Consider the following 21950-nt stretch of genomic DNA (forward strand, 5'->3'; position numbering starts at 1 on the left):
CAGCTGGCTCAGCTGCTTAGAGGACTTAATGCTCTTTCAGAAGTTCCAGAAGTTCCAGTGCATCTGCATCAGGAGCTCATAACCAACCGTATCCCCAGTTACAGAGGCGTTAATGTCCTTTGGTTTCTGAGGGCAACCATGTATGTAGGACACATGAAATCACAAGGACACAGAACCACTCAATATTAAAACCATCTTAAATAGAAATCTTCATTTAGCCTTTGAAAGGAGAAAATAAGGTACAGGAATTCAGACAGTTTCATTCAGATGACACTGCATTCGTGACATTCAGGATATCTGGGAAGGGCTATTTACATGAAGATGGATCAGATAGCACAGTTCAAGGAAAACAGAAAAAGGAGATATAAAATAAAAGCAATCATCACAAAAAAGTTCAAAATACCCAAGATACAGTACATAGAACTCAAAAAGCTGAAGGAGCCAAGTAAGCCTCCGTTCCACTAGGAAGGTAGAAGAAAGTAGCCATAAGGAGGAGGGAAGGAAGGACATGGAAAAAAAAGACAGTAGGAGGGGGAAATATGACCTGTTCTTGGGTGGGGGAAAAGACCGAAGCCCTGAGGGCCAGCAGAAAGAATGGAAACAGGGGACCTCAGAAGGTAAGAGGTCGAGTAGACCCACCAGAATTCACCAATGGCGTAGGAGGTGAGAGACCCTCAGGACTCAAAGGGCAGGACCTAGATGAAATGCACTACAGTGGAGAGAGAGAACTAGTAGTGTCTACCTCCAGCAGAAAGACAGGGAATCAAGAGAGGATTGGGGTTGCTATCCCACAATCAAAAGCGTCACCCAAAATTGTTCCTGTCTGAAAGAACTGTAAGGATAGGAATGGAGAAGAGCCTGAGGAAAAGAAGCTCCAGGGACAGGCCCAAAGTGGGATCCAGCTCAAGGGGAGGCCATAACTGAGACCATTACTGAGGTTATGGAGCGCTCAAACATAGGGACCTATCATGACTGCCCTCCAAAAGACCCATATAGAACTGAAAGAGTCAGATGCAGGTACGTGCACCCAACCAATCAACAAAAGCTGCTGACCCCTGTGGTTGAATTAGGGAAAAGCTGGAGGAGGAGGGCAACCCTGTAAGAGGACCACCGGTTTCAATTAACTTGGACCCTCGAGATCTCTCAGACACTGGATCACCAACCAGGCAACATACACCAGCTGATATGAGGCCCCTAACATATACACAGCAGAGGACTCCCGGGACAGTGTTCAGTCAGAGATGATGCAACTAACCCTCAAGAGATGGAGGTCCCTAGGAGTTTAGAGGCCTGGTGGGTTGGGGTAGGGACATCCTAGTGGAGACAGGGGATAGGGAGGAAATATGGGATGTGGAACAGTAGGAGGGTATATTGGGAGGGAAATAAAATCTTGTATGTAAAAAATAAATTAATTAATTTAAAAAGCAAATGAAAATTAAGTAATAAAAATTATACTGAGTGTGGTTATCTTGACCTAAAAGGACAGAATGCAACTTGTATGAAGGATGTTTGAAGAAATCTTATGAAACCCCACTATACATATTGAAAAGACTTATCCCACATTAGTGAAAATCCTGCTCTCAGAACGCATGGGTTATTAATGAAAATCAAAGTGCCTTAGAGAACAAGTAGAAGCCTACAGAGAGGAATCGCAAAAATGCCTGCAAGAACTCCAGGAAAATATAAATAAACAAGTAGAAGCCCATAGAGAGGAGACACAAAAATCCCTGAAAGAATTCCAGGAAAACATAAATAAACAAGTAGAAGCACATAGAGAGGAGACACAAAAATCCCTGAAAGAATTCCAGGAAACACAATCAAACAGTTGAAGGAATTAAAAATGGAAATAGAAGCAATCAAGAAAGAACACATGGAAACAACCCTGGATATAGAAAACCAAAAGAAGAGACAAGGAGCTGTAGATACAAGCTTCACCAACAGAATACAAGAGATGGAAGAGAGAATCTCAGGAGCAGAAGATTCCATAGAAATCATTGACACAACTGTCAAAGATAATGTAAAGTGGAAAAAGCTACTGGTCCAAAACATACAGGAAATCCAGGACTCAATGAGAAGATCAAACCTAAGGATAATAGGTATAGAAGAGAGTGAAGACTCCCAGCTCAAAGGACCAGTAAATATCTTCAACAAAATCATAGAAGAAAACTTCCCTAACCTAAAAAAAGAGATACCCATAGACATACAAGAAGCCTACAGAACTCCAAATAGATTGGACCAGAAAAGAAACACCTCCTGTCACATAATTGTCAAAACACCAAACGCACAAAATAAAGAAAGAATCTTAAAAGCAGTAAGGGAAAAAGGTCAAGAAACATAAAAAGGCAGACCTATCAGAATCACACCAGACTTCTCGCCAGAAACTATGAAGGCCAGAAGATCCTGGACTGATGTCATACAGACCCTAAGAGAACACAAATGCCAGCCCAGGTTACTGTATCCAGCAAAACTCTCAATTAACATTGATGGAGAAACCAAGATATTCCATGACAAAACCAAATTTACACAATATCTTTCTACAAATCCAGCACTACAAAGGATAATAAATGGTAAAGCCCAACATAAGGAGGCAAGCTATACCCTAGAAGAAGCAAGAAACTAATCGTCTGGGCAACAAAACAAAGAGAATGAAAGCACACAAACATAACCTCACTTCCAAATATGAATATAACGGGAAGCAATAATCACTATTCCTTAATATCTCTCAATATCAATGGCCTCAATTCCCCAATAAAAAGACATAGATTAACAAACTGGATACCCGGGGTTGGGGATTTAGCTCAGTGGTAGAGCGCTTGCCTAGGAAGCACAAGGCCCTGGGTTCGGTCCCCAGCTCCAAAAAAAAGAACCAAAAAAAAAAAAAAAAAAAAAAAGAACCAAAAAAAAAAAAAAAAAAAAAAACAAACTGGATACCCAACGAGGACCCTGCATTCTGCTGCCTACAGGAAACACACCTCAGAGACAAAGACAGACACTACCTCAGAGTGAAAGGCTGGAAAACAATTTTCCAAGCAAATGGTCAGAAGAAGCAAGCTGGAGTAGCCATTCTAATATCAAATAAAATCAATTTTCAACTAAAAGTCATCAAAAAAGATAAGGAAGGACACTTCATATTCATCAAAGGAAAAATCCACCAAGATGAAGTCTCAATCCTAAATATCTATGCCCCAAATACAAGGGCACCTACATATGTAAAAGAAACCTTACTAAAGCTCAAAACACACATTGCACCTCACACAATAATAGTGGGAGATTTCAACACCCCACTCTCATCAATGGACAGATCATGGAAACAGAAATTAAACAGAGATGTAGACAGACTAAGAGAAGTCATGAGCCAAATGGACTTAACGGATATTTATAGAACATTCTATCCTAAAGCAAAAGGATATACCTTCTTCTCAGCTCCTCATGGTACTTTCTCCAAAATTCACCATATAATTGGTCAAAAAACGGGCCTCAACAGGTACAGAAAGATAGAAATAATCCCATGCGTGCTATCGGACCACCACGGCCTAAAACTGGTCTTCAATAACAATAAGGGAAGAATGCCCACATATACGTGGAAATTGAACAATGCTCTACTCAATGATAACCGGGTCAAGGAAGAAATACAGAAAGAAATTAAAAACTTTTTAGAATTTAATGAAAATGAAGGTACAACATACCCAAACTTATGGGAAACAATGAAAGCTGTGCTAAGAGGAAAACTCATAGCGCTGAGTGCCAGCAGAAAGAAACAGGAAAGAGCATATGTCAGCAGCATGACAGCACACCTAAAAGCTCTAGAGCAAAAAGAAGCAAATACACCCAGGAGGAGTAGAAGGCAGGAAATAATCAAACTCAGAGCTGAAATCAACCAAGTAGAAACAAAAAGGACCATAGAAAGAATCAACAGAACCAAAAGTTGGTTCTTTGAGAAAATCAACAAGATAGATAAACCCTTAGCCAGACTAACGAGAGGACACAGAGAGTGCGTCCAAAGTAACAAAATCAGAAATGAAAAGGGAGACATAACTACAGATTCAGAGGAAATTCAAAAAATCATCAGATCTTACTATAAAAACCTATATTCAACAAAACTTGAAAATCTTCAGGAAATGGACAATTTCCTAGACAGATACCAGGCATCGAAGTTAAATCAGGAACAGATAAACCAGTTAAACAACCCCATAACTCCTAAGGAAATAGAAGCAGTCATTAAAGGTCTCCCAACCAAAAAGAGTCCAGGTCCAGACGGGTTTAGTGCAGAATTTTATCAAACCTTCATAGAAGACCTCATACCAATATTATCCAAACTATTCCACAAAATTGAAACAGATGGAGCCCTACCGAATTCCTTCTACGAAGCCACAATTACTCTTATACCTAAACCACACAAAGACCCAACAAAGAAAGAGAACTTCAGACCAATTTCCCTTATGAATATCGACGCAAAAATACTCAATAAAATTCTGGCAAACCGAATTCAAGAGCACATCAAAACAATCATCCACCATGATCAAGTAGGCTTCATCCCAGGCATGCAGGGATGGTTTAATATACGGAAAACCATCAACGTGATCTATTATATAAACAAACTGAAAGAACAGAACCACATGATCATTTCATTAGATGCTGAGAAAGCATTTGACAAAATTCAACACCCCTTCATGATAAAAGTCCTGGAAAGAATAGGAATTCAAGGCCCATACCTAAACATAGTAAAAGCCATATACAGCAAACCAGTTGCTAACATTAAACTCAATGGAGAGAAACTTGAAGCAATCCCACTAAAATCAGGGACTAGACAAGGCTACCCACTCTCTCCCTACTTATTCAATATAGTTCTTGAAGTTCTAGCCAGAGCAATCAGACAACAAAAGGAGATCAAGGGGATACAGATCGGAAAAGAAGAGGTCAAAATATCACTATTTGCAGACGACATGATAGTATATTTAAGTGATCCCAAAAGTTCCACCAGAGAACTACTAAAGCTGATAAACAACTTCCGCAAAGTGGCTGGGTATAAAATTCACTCAAATAAATAAGTAGCCTTCCCCTACACAAAAGAGAAACAAGCCGAGAAAGAAATTAGGGAAACAACACCCTTCATAATAGACCCAAATATTATAAAGTACCTCGGTGTGACTTTAACCAAGCAAGTAAAAGATCTGTACAATAAGAACTTCAAGACACTGAGGAAAGAAATTGAAGAAGACCTCAGAAGATGGAAAGATCTCCCATGCTCATGGATTGGCAGGAGTAATATAGTAAAAATGGCCATTTTACCAAAAGCGATCTACAGATTCAATGCAATCCCCATCAAAATACCAATCCAATTCTTCAAAGAGTTAGACAGAACAATTTGCAAATTCATCTGGAATAACAAAAAACCCAGGATAGCTAAAGCTATCCTCAACAATAAAAGGACTTCAGGGGGAATCACTATCCCTGAACTCAAGCAGTATTACAGAGCAATAGTGATAAAAACTGCATGGTATTGGTACAGAGACAGACAGATAGACCAATGGAATAGAATTGAAGACCCAAAAATGAACCCACACACCTATGGTCACTTGATTTTTGACAAAGGAGCCAAAACCATCCAATGGAAAAAAGATAGCATTTTCAGCAAATGGTGCTGGTTCAACTGGAGGGCAACATGTAGAAGAATGCAGATCGATCCATGCTTATCACCCTGTACAAAGCTTAAGTCCAAGTGGATCAAGGACCTCCACATCAAACCAGACACACTCAAACTAATAGAAGAAAAACTAGGGAAGCATCTGGAACACATGGGCACTGGAAAAAATTTCCTGAACAAAAAACCAATGGCTTACGCTCTAAGATCAAGAATCAACACATGGGATCTCATAAAACTGCAAAGCTTCTGTAAGGCAAAGGACACTGTGGTTAGGACAAAACGGCAACCAACAGATTGGGAAAAGATCTTTACCAATCCTACAACAGATAGAGGCCTTATATCCAAAATATACAAAGAACTCAAGAAGTTAGACCGCAGGGAAACAAATAACCCTATTAAAAAATGGGGTTCAGAACTAAACAAAGAATTCACAGCTGAGGAATGCCGAATGGCTGAGAAACACCTAACGAAATGTTCAACATCTTTAGTCATAAGGGAAATGCAAATCAAAACAACCCTGAGATTTTACCTCACACCAGTGAGAATGACTAAGATCAAAAACTCAGGTGACAGCAGATGCTGGCAAGGATGTGGAGAAAGAGGAACACTCCTCCATTGTTGGTGGGATTGCAGACTGGTAAAACCATTCTGCAAATCAGTCTGGAGGTTCCTCAGAAAATTGGACATTGAACTGCCTGAGGATCCAGCTATACCTCTCTTGGGCATATACCCAAAAGATGCCTCAACATACAAAAGAGACACGTGCTCCACTATGTTCATCGCAGCCTTATTTATAATAGCCAGAAACTGGAAAGAACCCAGATGCCCTTCAACAGAGGAATGGATACAGAAAATGTGGTACATCTACACAATGGAATATTACTCAGCTATCAAAAACAACGAGTTTATGAAATTCGTAGGCAAATGGTTGGAACTGGAAAATATCATCCTGAGTGAGCTAACCCAATCACAGAAAGACATACATGGTATGCACTCATTGATAAGTGGCTATTAGCCCAAATGCTTGAATTACCCTAGATCCCTAGAACAAATGAAACTCAAGACAGATGATCAAAATGTGAATGCTTCACTCCTTCTTTAAATGAGGAAAAAGAATATACTTGGCAGGGAAGGGAGAGGCAAAGATTAAAACAGAGACTAAAGGAACACCCATTCAGAGCCTGCCCCACATGTGGCCCATACATATACAGCCACCCAATTAGACAAGATGGATGAAGCAAAGAAGTGCAGACCAACAGGAGCCGGATGTAGATCGCTCCTGAGAGACACAGCCAGAATACAGCAAATACAGAGGCGAATGCCAGCAGCAAACCACTGAACTGAGAATAGGTCCCCCGTTGAAGGAAGCAGAGAAAGAACTGGAAGAGCTTGAAGGTGCTCGAGACCCCAAAAGTACAACAATGTCAAGCAACCAGAGCTTCCAGGGACTAAGCCACTACCTAAAGACTATACATGGACTGACCCTGGACTCTGACCCCATAGGTAGCAATGAATATCCTAGTAAGAGCACCAGTGGAAGGGGAAGCCCTGGGTCCTGCTAAGACTGAACCCCCAGTGAACTAGACTATGGGGGGAGGGCGGCAATGGGGGGAGAGTTGGGAGGGGAACACCCATAAGGAAGGGGAGGGGGAGGGGGATGTTTGTCCGGAAACCGGGAAAGGGAATAACACTTGAAATGTATATAAGAAATACTCAAGTTAATAAAAAATATATATATAAAAAAACAAAAAAAAAAGAAAATCAAAGTGCAAGATACAGGCTATCTCCTAATGAGTGATTGTTCAGACATTCCCCAGAGGCACCTACAGCACTACAAGGATAAGTAAGGACATTATTAAAGAGAAATGTGGAGTGTTTTTGCGACAAACCTAACCATGTGGCCCAGGGGCATATAGAATCAGTTTGTGAAGGGAATATAGGCAAATTTGAAGCCTCATGTCAGAGTTTAATGGGGCACTTTGCTGTGGGTCTAGGAATTTGAATGAAAAAAAAACAAGTTTATGGAGTTTCATAGGGGAACAGAGAGATCCTACCAGAAATTTGACAAGGGGTCATCCATATTACATTCTAGCAAGTAATTGGGTAATATTTTCTTCACATATCAAAATCCAAGTGAGACTAAATCCAAGGTCATGTCCTAATTTATTTGGTGGAGGCAATATCAAAGGAGCATGGTGTTAGGGCTGTGACACTGACTGATATGCTCAGTGTGTGTGTCCAGACTTACAGGGGCTGTTCTGATCGAAACCTAGAGTTAGAAGAATTTTAAAGTGTGAAATGTGCTAAGAAAAGGGATATCCATGAACATGAACCTGAAGTTAGGCAGGTATGGACAAACTGGCTACAACTGTTAGACACTCATGTCATTTAAAGAAATGGGGGCTTTACTGTGCAGAGATTTTGGGCAGGTGTGTAGAAGATACGACTCCATTATATCCATTATATGCAATAATAATTACCATAAAGGCAGTCATAAATTCGAGTGGGCAGAAGAAGACAGGAGGAGTCAGAGACCATAAACGGATGGGTTGAGATGTTGGAAATATAGTACTTATAAAAGAAAATCTCTAAAAATAAATTATAAAATTAATTAATTATAAATAAATGGCATTTTACAGGTCACAGAATAAGAAAATCATATTTCTTCAGGAGTTTCCTACACAAATAGAATCATCTATGGATGACTTTTCCTTTTTAGGACATGTGGTAGCTTAAATAGACTGCTCCCCATAGGTCCATCTTTGAGAATCTTTGGTTCATAGGGAGTGGCACTACAGGAGGTATAGCCATGTTGGAGTAGGTATAGCCTTGTTGGAGGAAGTGTGTCATATGGTCACTGTGGCAGTCTCCTTCTGCTGTCTGCACATCAAGATGTAGAACTCACATCTTCTCTAGCACCAAGACTGCCTGCACACTGCCATGCTTCCCATCGTGATGGTATGGACTAAACCTCTGAAACTGTAAGCCAGCCCCATATTCAGCCAGCCAATAGTCAACATTAAATTAAATGGGGAGAAATTTAAAGTAATTCCCCCCAAATCAAGGATAAGACAAAGATGTCCACTCTCTGGATAGCTATTCAATATAATACTTGAAATTTTAGCTAGAGCAAAAAGACAACAAAAGGAGGTCAAGGGGATACAAATGGGAAAGGGAGAAGTGAAAGTATTACTATTTGCAGATGATATGATAGTATAAATAAGTAACCTCAAACTATCTACCAGATGATAAACATCTTCAGCAAAGTGGCTAGATATAAAATATAATTAAAAAATATCAGTAGCCCTCCTATATACAAATATTAAATGGGATGGGAAAGAATTAGGGACCTGCCCCTAGAGCCACTGCAGGTGTGGCTGCTGTGTCACATGTACTGATCAGCAGGTGACAGAGGAGAGAGGCTATGCCTATGCTCAGTGTTCTAACCTATGAACATTGTAATGATTAGTAGCATAGCATTTCCCTGAAAAAGAAAGGGCACACCAGGCTGATACCAGGAGGCCCAAAAGAAGGGAACTGGCCTGAAATGACCACCAGTCCAGTGCCTTGTAGGCATGTAATGCATGAGCCCTGGGCATAACATTCCTGAGACCACTCACTCATGAGATAAACTCAGGCACTCAGAGTCCCTGGGCCACTAAGAGGAACAAGTAATTAGTAGAATTGGAAGAGGAAGAGAAACAGAAGGATGTGGGCATAATGAAGAGAGGCAGAACTGGAGACTGGTGGGTAGTGAGGAACAGCCTGATGTGAGTAGCTGATGATGACTCCTAAGTCCATGGAATGGTCCTGGCCTGTGCTGCCATGGGTGCCAAGTTTGTGGCCCCATGCAGCAGGAGTTTGTTATCACAAAGGCCAGGTGGATGTCTCTGGTCTGGGTTATCACACAGAGACTTGTTGATGTCTGAGGGATGTGCAAAACTGGCTCCTCTCCTCACCTGAACATCATGGGAGAGCAATCCCTAAAGGCATGAGAAGAGGAGAGGTGGCTCCACCCCTAGCCAGCTGCAGTACTGGAGGAAGATGACCCCATCTACTGCAGAAGTTGTGGGTGGGCCACTTGAGTGTGTCAGCATGGGAGAGCTGGCCTAACCACTCACCTCTCTTGGAGTGTGTTGGATAAAGAAGAAATACCATTCCTCCCCTTGCTCCTAAGTATCTCAGCAGGTAAGACACCTGGGCCTGGAGTCATGAGACCAGGAGAACATTTCCTGACCCTCATCAACTGTAGCACTCAGGAGAACAGGCCTTGTACCTCACCTGGGCAGCACAGTAAAGTTGACCCTGGTGGCAGGGTCAAGAGACTAGCCTGACTCATGGTCATGAGTGTGAGAGAGCTAGCCCCACCACTTGTATGCCATCTGGTGATATAGACAAGGGAGTGATGCCCACACCAACCTCCAATGCCTGTCACTTGTGGCTGGCAGGAGAGCTTGTCCAAAGGTCATCAGAATGAGAAAGCATCTACTAACCTCCCTTGTTGCAGCACTCAGCAGCAGGTACTTCACCTGGCTTACACAGAAGAGTTCGTCCTAAATGTGGGAGATATGGGTATTATTCTCTGGAAGGCATGATTGCATGAGAGCCAGGCCTACTACCTCTTGTCTGCTGGGCAGTGGAGTTGGTGAGGGAAAGATGCCCTCCTCTCCTCCCTTATTCCTTGCCATCTATGTCAGGTAGGGAGCTGGTCCTAAGATCATGAGAGTTGGAGAACTGGCCATGCCCCTCACCAGTTGCAACACTTTGGAGAGTGGACCCTGCATCTCATCTAGACAGTAGGATAGAGGTTGCACTGGTATCATGGGGGTTGCTGGAGAGCTGGCTCTGAGGGGCTAAGAGAGAGAGAGAGCCCTCAGGCTGACCAGCTCAGATATTTCTCAGGAACAGATCCAGGGATGTGAAGTAGCCCACCCCAACATCTACTCTATTGATGAACTACTGGAATACATGAAGGGACTGGTTCTACAGATCCAAAGCTATAGGATTTCCAAGACACAGCAAAAACAGAACATTTACGAGGAGTTACAATGTGGTTCCAGTATTGATAGGATAGTATAAGCAAGAGGCCCTGTCCCAGGGAAAAAAAGTCATTGCAGTGAATATATCCAAGCAAAGAAGTATGGACAAAAGGGTATATTGTGGAACACTTTGTGACACAGTACAGTTGCCACACAAGATTATTTTCTTTTTTGTGAAAGGGTTGCAAAAGTGGAGGGTGGGCAAGAAGGGATGTGTGGGATTGGAGTACATGGTGCAAAATTCACAACAAAGCAATTGAAAGACCCATATGACAAAAACCTCAACTCTTTAAAGAAAGAAATTGGCAGACATCCTGAAACTGCAGGACAGACTGTCACTTTTGCCCAGCTCTGCCCACGTGCCTCTGGACACAGGAATATAGGAACAGTCAGCCGCTAGTACCTGCAGTTCTGGTCTGCACCCAGAACTGAACTGAACTGAACCAGCCAAACAGCTGCCTGCACCAAAATCCCATGGGGGAGAGAGCTGGACACTCAGAAGTGCAGACACTCCTGAGAAATCAGAGGAAACTACCCTCTGCCCACATTCCCAACTCAAGAGGGAATCACCTAGTGCCAGCTGTGACCCTGGCTGAAAGGACCTACAAGCAATCATGGGCAGGACCTCTCTGATTCATGCCCACACCTAGAGCTGAAAGACAGTCACCAGGAGTACCTACACACCAGAGATCAGAGGTAAGACCAACTTTTCTGCTCCAAGTGACCTGCCTGCTGTACTCAGGACACATAGAGTCAGAAGTCCTCTAGGTCAGGGCACTTCCTGTTTCTGGCTGTGCCTGGAACTGAACTGATACCATCCCACAGTTCCCTACACTAAAATCCCTTGGGGAAGAGAGCTGAACACCCAGAAGTGCAGACATCATGAGACCGCAGGACAGACTGCCACTTCTGCACACCTTTGCCCACATCCCTGGTCTAAGAAGAAACTGCACAGTACCTCTGGACATGGGAGTATAGAAACAGTCAGCCACTGGTACCTGAAGTTCTGGTCTGTGCCCAGAACTGAACTGAACTGAACCAGTCAAACAGCTCTCTGCAACCAAATCCCATGGGGGAGAGAGCTGGACCCTCAGAAGTGCAGACACTCCTGAGAAATCAGAGGAGACTACCCTCTGCCCACATTCCTGACCCAAGAGGGAATCACCTAGTGCCAGCTGTGCCCCTTGGGTACAAGGACCTAAGAATAGTCAGGGGCAGGACCCGTCTGATCCCTGCCCATGCCTAGAACTGAAAGACAGTCACCAGGAGCACCTACACACCAGAGAGCAGAGTGCCCATTCCCAGAAATGGCTGAAAGAAAACAGGAAAACAATTCTACAGGAGTGCTGACACAGAGACCTACAGGAAGGTGAATCCACTGTCAGAAACACCGTGACAAGCAAACATCAGAGACAACCCCATGGAGAGAGGCAAGCACAGGAACCTAAGTAACAGAAACTAAGACAACTTGGCATCACCAGAGCCCAGTTCTCTCACCAAAGAAAATACTGGATATTCAACACACTGCAAAAGAGACTTAGATTTAAAATCACATTTTAACCACATTATATGATAATGATAGAGGATTTTAAGCAGGACATAAATAACTCCCTTAAAGAAATGCAGTACTACACAAGTAAATAAGTAGAAGAACTTAAAGAGGAAACACAAAAATCCCTGGAAGACTTACAGGAAAACAGAACAAAGCAGGTGAAGGAATTGAAAAAAAACCATCCAGGATTTAAAAATGGAAATATAAACAATAAAGAAAGCACAAAGGGAGACAACCCTGGAGATAGAAAATCTAAGGAAGAGACAAGGAGTAATAGATACAAGCATCACCAACAGAATGCAAGAGATAGAAGAGAGAATCTCAGGGGTAGAAGATACCATAGAAAACAATGGCACAACCATCAAAGATAATGTAAAATGCAAAAAGTTTCTAGCCCAAAATATCCAGGAAATCCAGGAAACAATGAGAAGATCAAATCTAAGGATAATAGGTATAGAAGAGAATGAAGACTCCCAACTTAAAGGGCCAGTAAATATATTCATCAAAATTATAGAAGAAAACTTCTTTAACCTAAAGAAAGAGATGCTGATGAACATACAAGAAGCCTACAGAACTCCAAATAGATTGGACCAGAAGAAAAATTACTCCTGTCACATAATAGTTAAGACACCAAATGCACAAAACAAACAAAAAAAGAATATTAAAAGCAGTAATGGAAAAAGGTCAAGTGACATATGAAGGCAGACCTATAATAATTACACCAGACTTCTCACCAGAGACTATGAAAGCCAGAAGACCCGGGACACATGCTATACAGACACTAAAAGAACACAAATGCCAGGCCAGTCTACTATATCCAGCAAAGATCTCAGTTAACATAGAGGAGAAAATAAGATCTTCCATGACAAAACCAAATTTACACAATATCTTTCTACAAATCCAGCCCTACAAAGGATAATAGATGGAAAACTCAAACAAAAGGATAGAAACTATGCCATACAAAAAGCAAGAATGCAATCTCCTTGCAATGAAACCAAAAGAGAGACACACAAACATGATTCCACCTCTAACAAAGAAAATAACAGGAAGTTACAATCATTAATATCTCTCAACATCAATGGACTCAATTTCCCAATAAAAAGACATAGACTAAGAGAAAGGATACATAAAGTGGACCCAGAATTTTGCTGCATACAGGAAACATATCTGAGAGACAAAGACAGACACTGCCTCAGAGTAAAAGGCTGGAAAACAAATTTCCAAGCAAATGGCACAAAGAAACAAGCCAGAGTTGCCATTCTAATATCAAATAAAATTGACTTTCAACCATAAGTCATCAAAAAAAAAATAAGGAAGGACACTTCATATTCATCAAAGGAAAAACCCATCAAGATGAACTCTCAATCGTAATATCTGTGTGCTAAATGCAAGGACACCTACATACATAAAAGAAAACTTACTAAAGCTCAAATCACACATTGCACATCACACAATAATAGTAGGAGATTTCAACACCCCACTCTCATCAATGGACAGATCATGGAAACAGAAATTAAACAGAGACACAGAGAAACTAACAGAAGTTATGAAGCAAATGGATTTAACAGATATTTATAGAACATTCCATCCAAAAACAAAAGGATATACTTTCTTCTCAGCACCTCATGGTACCTTCTCCAAAACTGACCATATAATCACTAACAAAACAGGTCTCAACAGATACAGGAAGATAGAAATAATCCCATGCATCCTATCAGATCACCACAGACTAAGTTTGGTCTTCAATAACAACAATAACTACAGAAAGCCCACATATACATGGAAGTTGAACAATGCTCTACTCAATGCCAATTTGGTGAAGGAAGAAATAAAGAAAGAAATTAAAGACTTTTTAGAATTTAATGAAAATGAAGGTACAACATACCCAAACTTATGGGACACAATGAAAGCTGTGCTAAGAGGAAAACTCATAGTGCTGAGTGCCTGCAGGAAGAAACAGGAAAGAGCATATGTCAGCAGCTTGACAGCACACCTAAAAGCTCTAGAACAAAAAGAAGCAAATACACCCAGGAGGAGTAGAAGGCAGGAAATAATCAAACTCAGAGCGGAAATCAACCAAGTAGAAACAAAAGGGACTATTCAAAGAAGCAACAAAACCAGGAGCTGGTTCTTTAAGAAAATCAACAAGATAGATAAACTCTTAGCCACACTAACCAGAGGTCACAGAGAGTGTGTCCAAATTAACAAAATCAGAAATGAAAAGGGAGACTAACAACAGAATCTGAGGAAATTCAAAAAATCATCAGATCCTACTACAAAAGCCTATATTCAAAAAAACTTGAAAAACTGGAGGAAACAGACAATTTTCTAAACAGATACCAGGCACCAAAATTAAATCAGGAACAAATAAACTGTCTAAACAACCCCCAAACTCCTAAAGAAATAGGAGCAGTTATTAAAAGTCTCCCAACCAAAAAGAGTTCAGAAACAAAAGGGTTTAGTGCAGAATTCTATCAGACCTTCAGAGAAGACCTCATATCAATACTGTCCACACTATTCCATAAAATAAAAACAGAGGGAACACTACCAAATTCCTTCTTTGAAGCCACAATTATTTTATAACTAAACCACACAAAGACCCAACAAGAAAAGAGAACTTCAGACCTTATCGACACAAAAATACACAATAAAATTCTTGTAAAGTGAATCCAAGAACACATCAAAACTATTATCCCTCATGATCAAGTAGGCTTCACCCCAGGGATGCATGGATGGTTTAATATATGGATACCCATCAACATAATCTAGTATATAAACATACTCAAAGATAAGAACCACGTGATCATTTCATTAGATGCTGAGAAAACATTTGACAAAATAAAACACCCCTTCATGATAAATGTCCTGGAAAGATCAGGAACTCAAGGCCCATACATAAATATAGTAAACGCAATATATGGCAAACCAGTAGCTAACATCACACTAAATAGAGAGAAACTTGAACCAATCCCACTAAAATTTGGGACTAGGCAAGGCTGCCCAGTCTCTCCCTACTTATTCAATATAGTACTCAAAATCCTAGCCAGAGCATCCAGACAATGAAAGGAGGTGAAAAGAATAATTATTGGAAGGTAAGAAGTCAACATTTCACTATTTTCAGATGATATGATAGTTTACTTATGTGGTCCCAAACGTTCCACTAGAGAACTACTTAACCTGATAAACAAATTCAGCAAAGTGGCTGGATATAAAATTAACTCAAACAAATCAGTACCCTTCCTCTACTCAAAGGATAAACAGGCTGAGAAAGAAATTAGGGAAATGACACTCCACAATAGTGCCAAATAATATAAAATACCTTGGTGTGACTTTAACCAAGCAAGTAAAAGATCTGTATGACAATAACTTAAAGTATCTGAAGAAAGAAATTGAAGAAGATCTCAGAAGATAGAAAGATCTCCCATGCTCATGGATTGGCAAGATCAATATAATAAAAATGGCCATTTTGCCACGAGCAATCTACAAATTCAATGCAATCCCCATCAAAATTCCTACTCAATTCTTTATAGAGATAGAAAGAACAATTTGCAAATTCATTTGAAATAACAAAAAACCCAGCATAGCAAAAACTATAGTCAACAATAAAAGAACTTCTGGGGGAATCACTATCCTTGAACTCAAGCAGTATTACAGAGCAAAAGTCATAAAAGTATTTGTATTTGTACAGAGACAGGCTGATAGATAGTGGAACAGAATTGAAAATCCAGAAATGAAACTACACCTATGGTCACTTGATCTTTGACAAAGGAGCTAAAACGATCCAATGGAAGAAAGATAGCATTTTCAACAAATGGTGCTGGTTCAACTAGAGGTCAGCAAGTAGAAGACTGATCCGTTCTTATCACCCTGTACAAATCTAAAATCCAAGCAGAAGCAAATTGATCCATTCTTATCACCCTGTACAAATCTAAAATCCAAGTGGATCAAGGACCTCCACATCAAATCAGATACACTCAAACTAATAGAAAAAAATGTGGGGAAGAGTCTTGAACACAAGGACACTGGAGAAATTTTTCTGAACAAAACACCAATGTCTTACACTCTAAGATCAAGAATCGACAAATGGGACCTCATAAAACTGCAAAGCTTCTGTAAAGCAAAGGACACTGTCATTAGGACAAAACAGCATCCAACAGATTGGGAAAGATCTTTATCAATCCTATATCTGATGGAGGACTAATACCCAAAATATATGAAGAACTGAAGAAGTTAGATTCCAGAGAGCCAAATAATCCTATTATAAATGGTTTAAAGAGCTAAACAAAAATTTTTAGTTGAGGAATATTGAATGGCCAAGAATCACCTAAAGCAATGTTCAACATCCTTAGTCATCAGGAAAATGCAAACCAAAACAACCCTGAGATTCCACTTCACACCTGTCAGAATGTCTATGATAAAAATCTCAGGTGACAGCAGACGCAGCTGAGGATGTGGAGAAAGAGGAACACTCCTCCATTGTTGGGACAGCAAACTCATATAATCACTCTTGAAATCAATTTGGGGGTTCCTCAGAAAATTGGACATTCCATTACCTGGGTACCCAGCTATACTTCTCTTTGTCATATACCCAAAAGATGCTCCAACATATAACAAAGACACTTGCTCCACTATGTTCATAGCAGCCTTATTTATAATAGCCAGAAGCTGGAAAGAACCCAGATGCCCTTCAACAGAGGAATCTATTCAGAAAATGTGGTACATCTACACAATGGAATACTACTCAGCTATCAAAAACAATGACTTCATGAAATTCATAGGCAAAGGGAATGAACTAGAAAATATCATCCTGAGTGAGGTAACCCAATCACAGAAAAACACACTTAGTAGGCACACATAATCCACAGACCACAGGAAGCTCAAGAAGGAGGATGACCAAAATGCAGATGCTTCCACACATTCTTAAAAGGGGGAAACATATCTATAGGAGTGTATATGAAGGCAAAGTTTAGAGCAAAGTCTGAAGGAATGGCCATTCAGAGCCTGACTGTCATGTGGCCCATATATATATATATATATATGAGAGAGAGAGAGAATCAGCCAAAAATATACAGTGGAAAAAAAGCCGAGCATCATAAACCACTAAAAAAATGCTGCTGGTCTAACTGGATGTCTGCATATAGAAGAATGCAAATAGCTAGAAACTAGAAACAATCTATATTTCCCTCAACTGAAGAATGGATAAAAAAAAGTGTGGTCCATTTATACAAATGAATATTACTTAGCCATTAAAATTGAGGATATCATGAAATCTGTTGGCAAATGGATGGAACAAGAAAAATCATTCTGGCTGAGGTACCCCAGACCCAGAAAGATAAAAGTGGTAGGTACTAACTTGTAAATGAATATTAGAAATAAATTACAGAAAAGCAGCAACAAACCATGGACACAAAGAAGCTAACAAGGAAGGCCCAAGGGGAGGGGGACCCATGAATATCACTAAGAAAGATAAATAGATTTGACATCTGAGTAGAAGGGACAGGACTGGTTGTGGGAGGATGTTGGGATGGGAACAGGAGGGATAAGGTGCCAAGAAGATGGAAAGAAATAGGACTGGGGGAGATAACTGGATGTGTGGGAGGCATCTCTAGGATGCTAGACACCTAGGAGAATGGAAGCCCCAGGAATCTCTGAGGGTTATTCCATAGCTAAGACTCCTAGCAATAGGGGAAGCAGAGCCTGAACCAGCCTTTTTCTGTAACCAAGCAAAATTTTCTGTGGAGGGATTGGGACACCGAACAAACCACAAAACCTTAGACCTACAGTTTCTACTGCCTACATGATGTGCAGGGATAAAATATGTAGCAGAATTTAAGGATTGGTCAACCAATGAGTGGCTAAGCTTGAGACCCATGCCCTGAGAGGGAGTCCACCAATGACACTATTAATGGTAAATGATACTTTGCTGTACTACAGACAGGAGCATAGTATAACTGTCATCAGACAGGCTTCACCCAGCAACCGATAGAAACTGATGCAGAGACACACAGCAAAAGATTAAGTGAAGCTTGGGGAAACCTGTGGAAGAGGGGGAGGAAGGATTGAAGGAGTCAGAGGGCTTCAAGGACACCATAAGAAAGCTTACAGAATCAACTAACCTGGGTTCATAGGGGTTCAAAGAGACTGTTCTGTCAACCAGAGAGCAATCCTCGGGTAGACCTAGACGATTTGCACATATATAATAGTCATGTAGCTGTGTCTTTAAGTGGAACTCCTAAAGGAAGCAGTGGCTATCTCTGACTACATTGCCTGCCTTTGCATCCCTTTCACCAAACTGCTTTGTCTAGCCTAAATTGAAGAAAGTGCCCGAGGCTGATTCATATTCATGGGAGTTCTCTCCTGTTCTGAGGAGATGGGTGGATAGAGTGGAGGTGAGAGGGAGAGATTAGGAGAAGAGAAGTAAGGAGAAGCTCTGATAGGGATGTGAAATAAATAAATAATAATAGAAAACTAAAAAATGTTCTGTATTTAGAATCTCTGAAATATAGTCTAAGATAAATGCAAAATATAGTTGACATTTATTTTAGCATAATTTTAGGGTGATAGAAGACTTCTAGCTTTACTTTTGTTACTATTAATTTACACTGAACAGAAACATTATACCTGCATAAAGAATATATAATTAAAATAGGAAGGGACAATCTTTGTGCTAATTTTGCCTTTAAAATTCTTACTTATTTGCAGCTTATCGAGTTTTCAAAAATGATTGTGGTGCTAGCACATTGACTATTCAATTGGCAGATAACTTTCAGTGATAGATTCAACTTTTTGTACATTCTGAATGTTGAGAAATGTTTGTAGGCATACACAAGAATACTACACAGTCATATTTCCTTCTAAGTATTTAAATGTAAGGTATTTGATTGTGTTCATTTCATTTCAAATGACTATGATTGGAGGATAGTTACCTTGCAATCAGAGTCTTTTGAAAGGGACCTCTATGAACTTGGCCTCAATGATTATCCTTAGCATTTTCTGCTAATCGATCTCATTACTGCAAGTGAGAGGGAGGTCCTGGGGGAAGGGTGGGGAACTGCAATCAGTATAAACGTAGATAAATAATTAAGTCAATAAAAAATGGCATGTCATGGTGTTTCTTCAAAATAGGCATTTGACTAAGACATTTTACTAGCTTCCTGTTTCTCTCTTTTGGAATGAGAATACTAATTATGTGCATTGTACACTTTCTATCTATCTATCTATCTATCTATCTATCTATCTATCTATCTATCTATCTTCTATCATCTGTTTATCTTTTAGCAACTATCTACCATTTGTCTGTTTTCCTGCCTGTCTATCTGTCTGTCTATTTATATCTATCTACCTATATATCTGTCTATCTATCTATCTTCTATCATCTGTTTATCTTTTAGCAACTATCTACCATTTGTCTGTTTTCCTGCCTGTCTATCTGTCTGTCTGTCTATTTATATCTATCTACCTATATATCTGTCTATCATCTATCTATTATCTATCTATCTATCTATCTATCTATCATCTATCATCTGTTTATCTTTTAGCATCTTCTACCATTTGTCTGTTTTCCTGCCTGTCTATCTGTCTATCTGTCTGTCTATTTATATCTATCTACCTATATATCTGTCTATCATCTATCTATTATCTATCTATTATCTATCTATCTATCTATCTATCTATCTATCTATCTATCTATAATCTATCTATATATCCCGTGTGTGTGTGTGTGTGTGTGTGTGTGTGTGTGTGTGTTGAATTTGCAGTAGTCTACAGCTAAGCTTGTATTCAATCTCAGAAGAAATTTTTTATTTTTGTATAATATGTGACTGTTAAGACTTCAGGGACTTTTGACACTGTATTGAATGCATTTGACATGAGCATGATGGAACTTGAAGATGAATGTTACAGTTTAGAAGTGGAACAAAGATACTTGTGTTTAAACATCTGTGCTTTTGTGGTGATGCTTTCAAAGACTGTAGAAACTTTAGGACTTGGACTTAGCTGACAAATGCAGAGTCACAGGAGCAGATCTGGAAAATGAAAGGGTGGCCTACTTCTGTTCAAATGCTGTGCTATATAATAGTAGCTATCACTCAAATCAGTCACTAGAGACCAAGCCTTTTGCTATGCCTTCATGTCATGATATACTCTAAATCCATAAGCCCTAAGACAAAAATGAAACCTTTTGTACTTATAGTTGTTCCCCTATGGTTTCTGATTATAATAACAAATAGATAACCTATGTGTTTTGGTCAGTGTTCTATGGCTGTGAACAAACAATGTGACTTTTGCAAATCCTATAAGAAAAATTGTTTAAGTGGGGCTTGCTTACAGTTTCAGGAGTTTAGTCCATTATCATGTTCGGAGGGAGCATAGCATATAGGAAGCCATGGTTTTTGAGAAGTAGCTGAGGCATCTACATCCAGATCAGCAAGCAACAGAAAGAGGGAATGACTGGGCCTATCTTGTGCTTTGAAACCTAAAAGTCCACTACATACTTCTTCTAACAAGGCCACACCTCCTAATCCTTCTAAAGTAGTGTCTCTCCAGAATGACTCAAAAATTCTTATGCAAATCACCAAAATATACATACAGGAAAAACTGGAAATGGAGTGAAGCAGACAGGAGCTCAAACCTTCATTGTACTACTTAGAGGTAACATCTCTGGCCATGTAATTGGACTGAGGAACACACTTCCCTATGAAAAAACAGAGGCAGTGATAACTCAAATACTTTGGAAGAATAAAGTACTGAATTATACGATCTTATTCTCAGAGGATTAAAATAGTCCAGTTCAGTGGGCTTTCTTGAAAACAAAGGACAGAATATTTAAAAAAGAGAAAAACAACAAAAATGTAAGGGAATTCAGAGACTGGGATATAGAAAATTGGAGAGGGATTAAAACCAGTGTTCTCCATTGGGTGCATCTGTTTTCATTAGCCCATGGAGAATTTTGATAAATGGTGAGAAAGGCAGGGAGGAAAGGTTCTGATCAACCCTCAGCTCTCAGAGACTCCCTGATTAGCTGACTGTTCCTGTCTCAACATTTATAAACATCTGATAAGAGAAAAAGTAGGACTTCAGAAGTGATTCTTAGTTGTAGTGACTATAGTTTGGTTGTCAAGTTGACTATATCTGGAATGAACTACAATTCAGAATTGGAAGGTCACATTTGATCCTTATCTTGAGGTTGAGAGATACAAGTTTCTGACCTGGATCTTGGCATGGAGGCATAGTGGCTATGAATCCCAGGAGACTAAGGCAAGGAGATCTCTGAATTCAAGGTCATCTGGCACAAAGCAAGTCCCAAATCCAGGCATGGTGTTACACACCTTTAATCTGTGGCACACCTTCTGCTGGAGACCTACATAAGGACATTGGAAGAAAGAAGGCACACTCTACTTTGACTGCCTGCCTTGTGGGACTGAGCCACTGTTAGATCCTTGGACTTCCTTTCACAGCTTCTACTGACCATTGTTGGGGAATTGGACTACAGACTGTAATTCATCAACAAATTCCCTTACTATATAGAGACTACCCATAGAGTTTTTTAACTCTAGAAAACCCCAACTAATACAGAAGTTGGTACCATAGTGGGGTATTCCTGTGACAATCTGACCATGTTTTGGGGAGGACCATGGAAGAACTTTGGAACTTTGAGCTAGAAGAGCCATGGGGATGTTAAGAGCTCTATAGGATGTTGTGTAGGAGCTTGGAAGAT

General features: G+C 40.1%; 1 non-coding gene across 1 annotated transcript; it reads left to right on the forward strand.

Annotated features, from left to right (window-relative positions):
* The first annotated feature begins 8993 nt into the window (after nucleotides 1–8993).
* Nucleotides 8994–9125, forward strand: LOC120093453 (small nucleolar RNA SNORA17). The gene has a single exon (XR_005486509.1). It is a non-coding gene; the product is annotated as a small nucleolar RNA SNORA17 (small nucleolar RNA).
* Nucleotides 9126–21950: the final 12825 nt, after the last annotated feature.

The sequence above is a fragment of the Rattus norvegicus genome, chromosome 6, assembly GCF_036323735.1.
Source record: "Rattus norvegicus strain BN/NHsdMcwi chromosome 6, GRCr8, whole genome shotgun sequence".
In the NCBI taxonomy this organism is placed as follows: domain Eukaryota; kingdom Metazoa; phylum Chordata; class Mammalia; order Rodentia; family Muridae; genus Rattus; species Rattus norvegicus.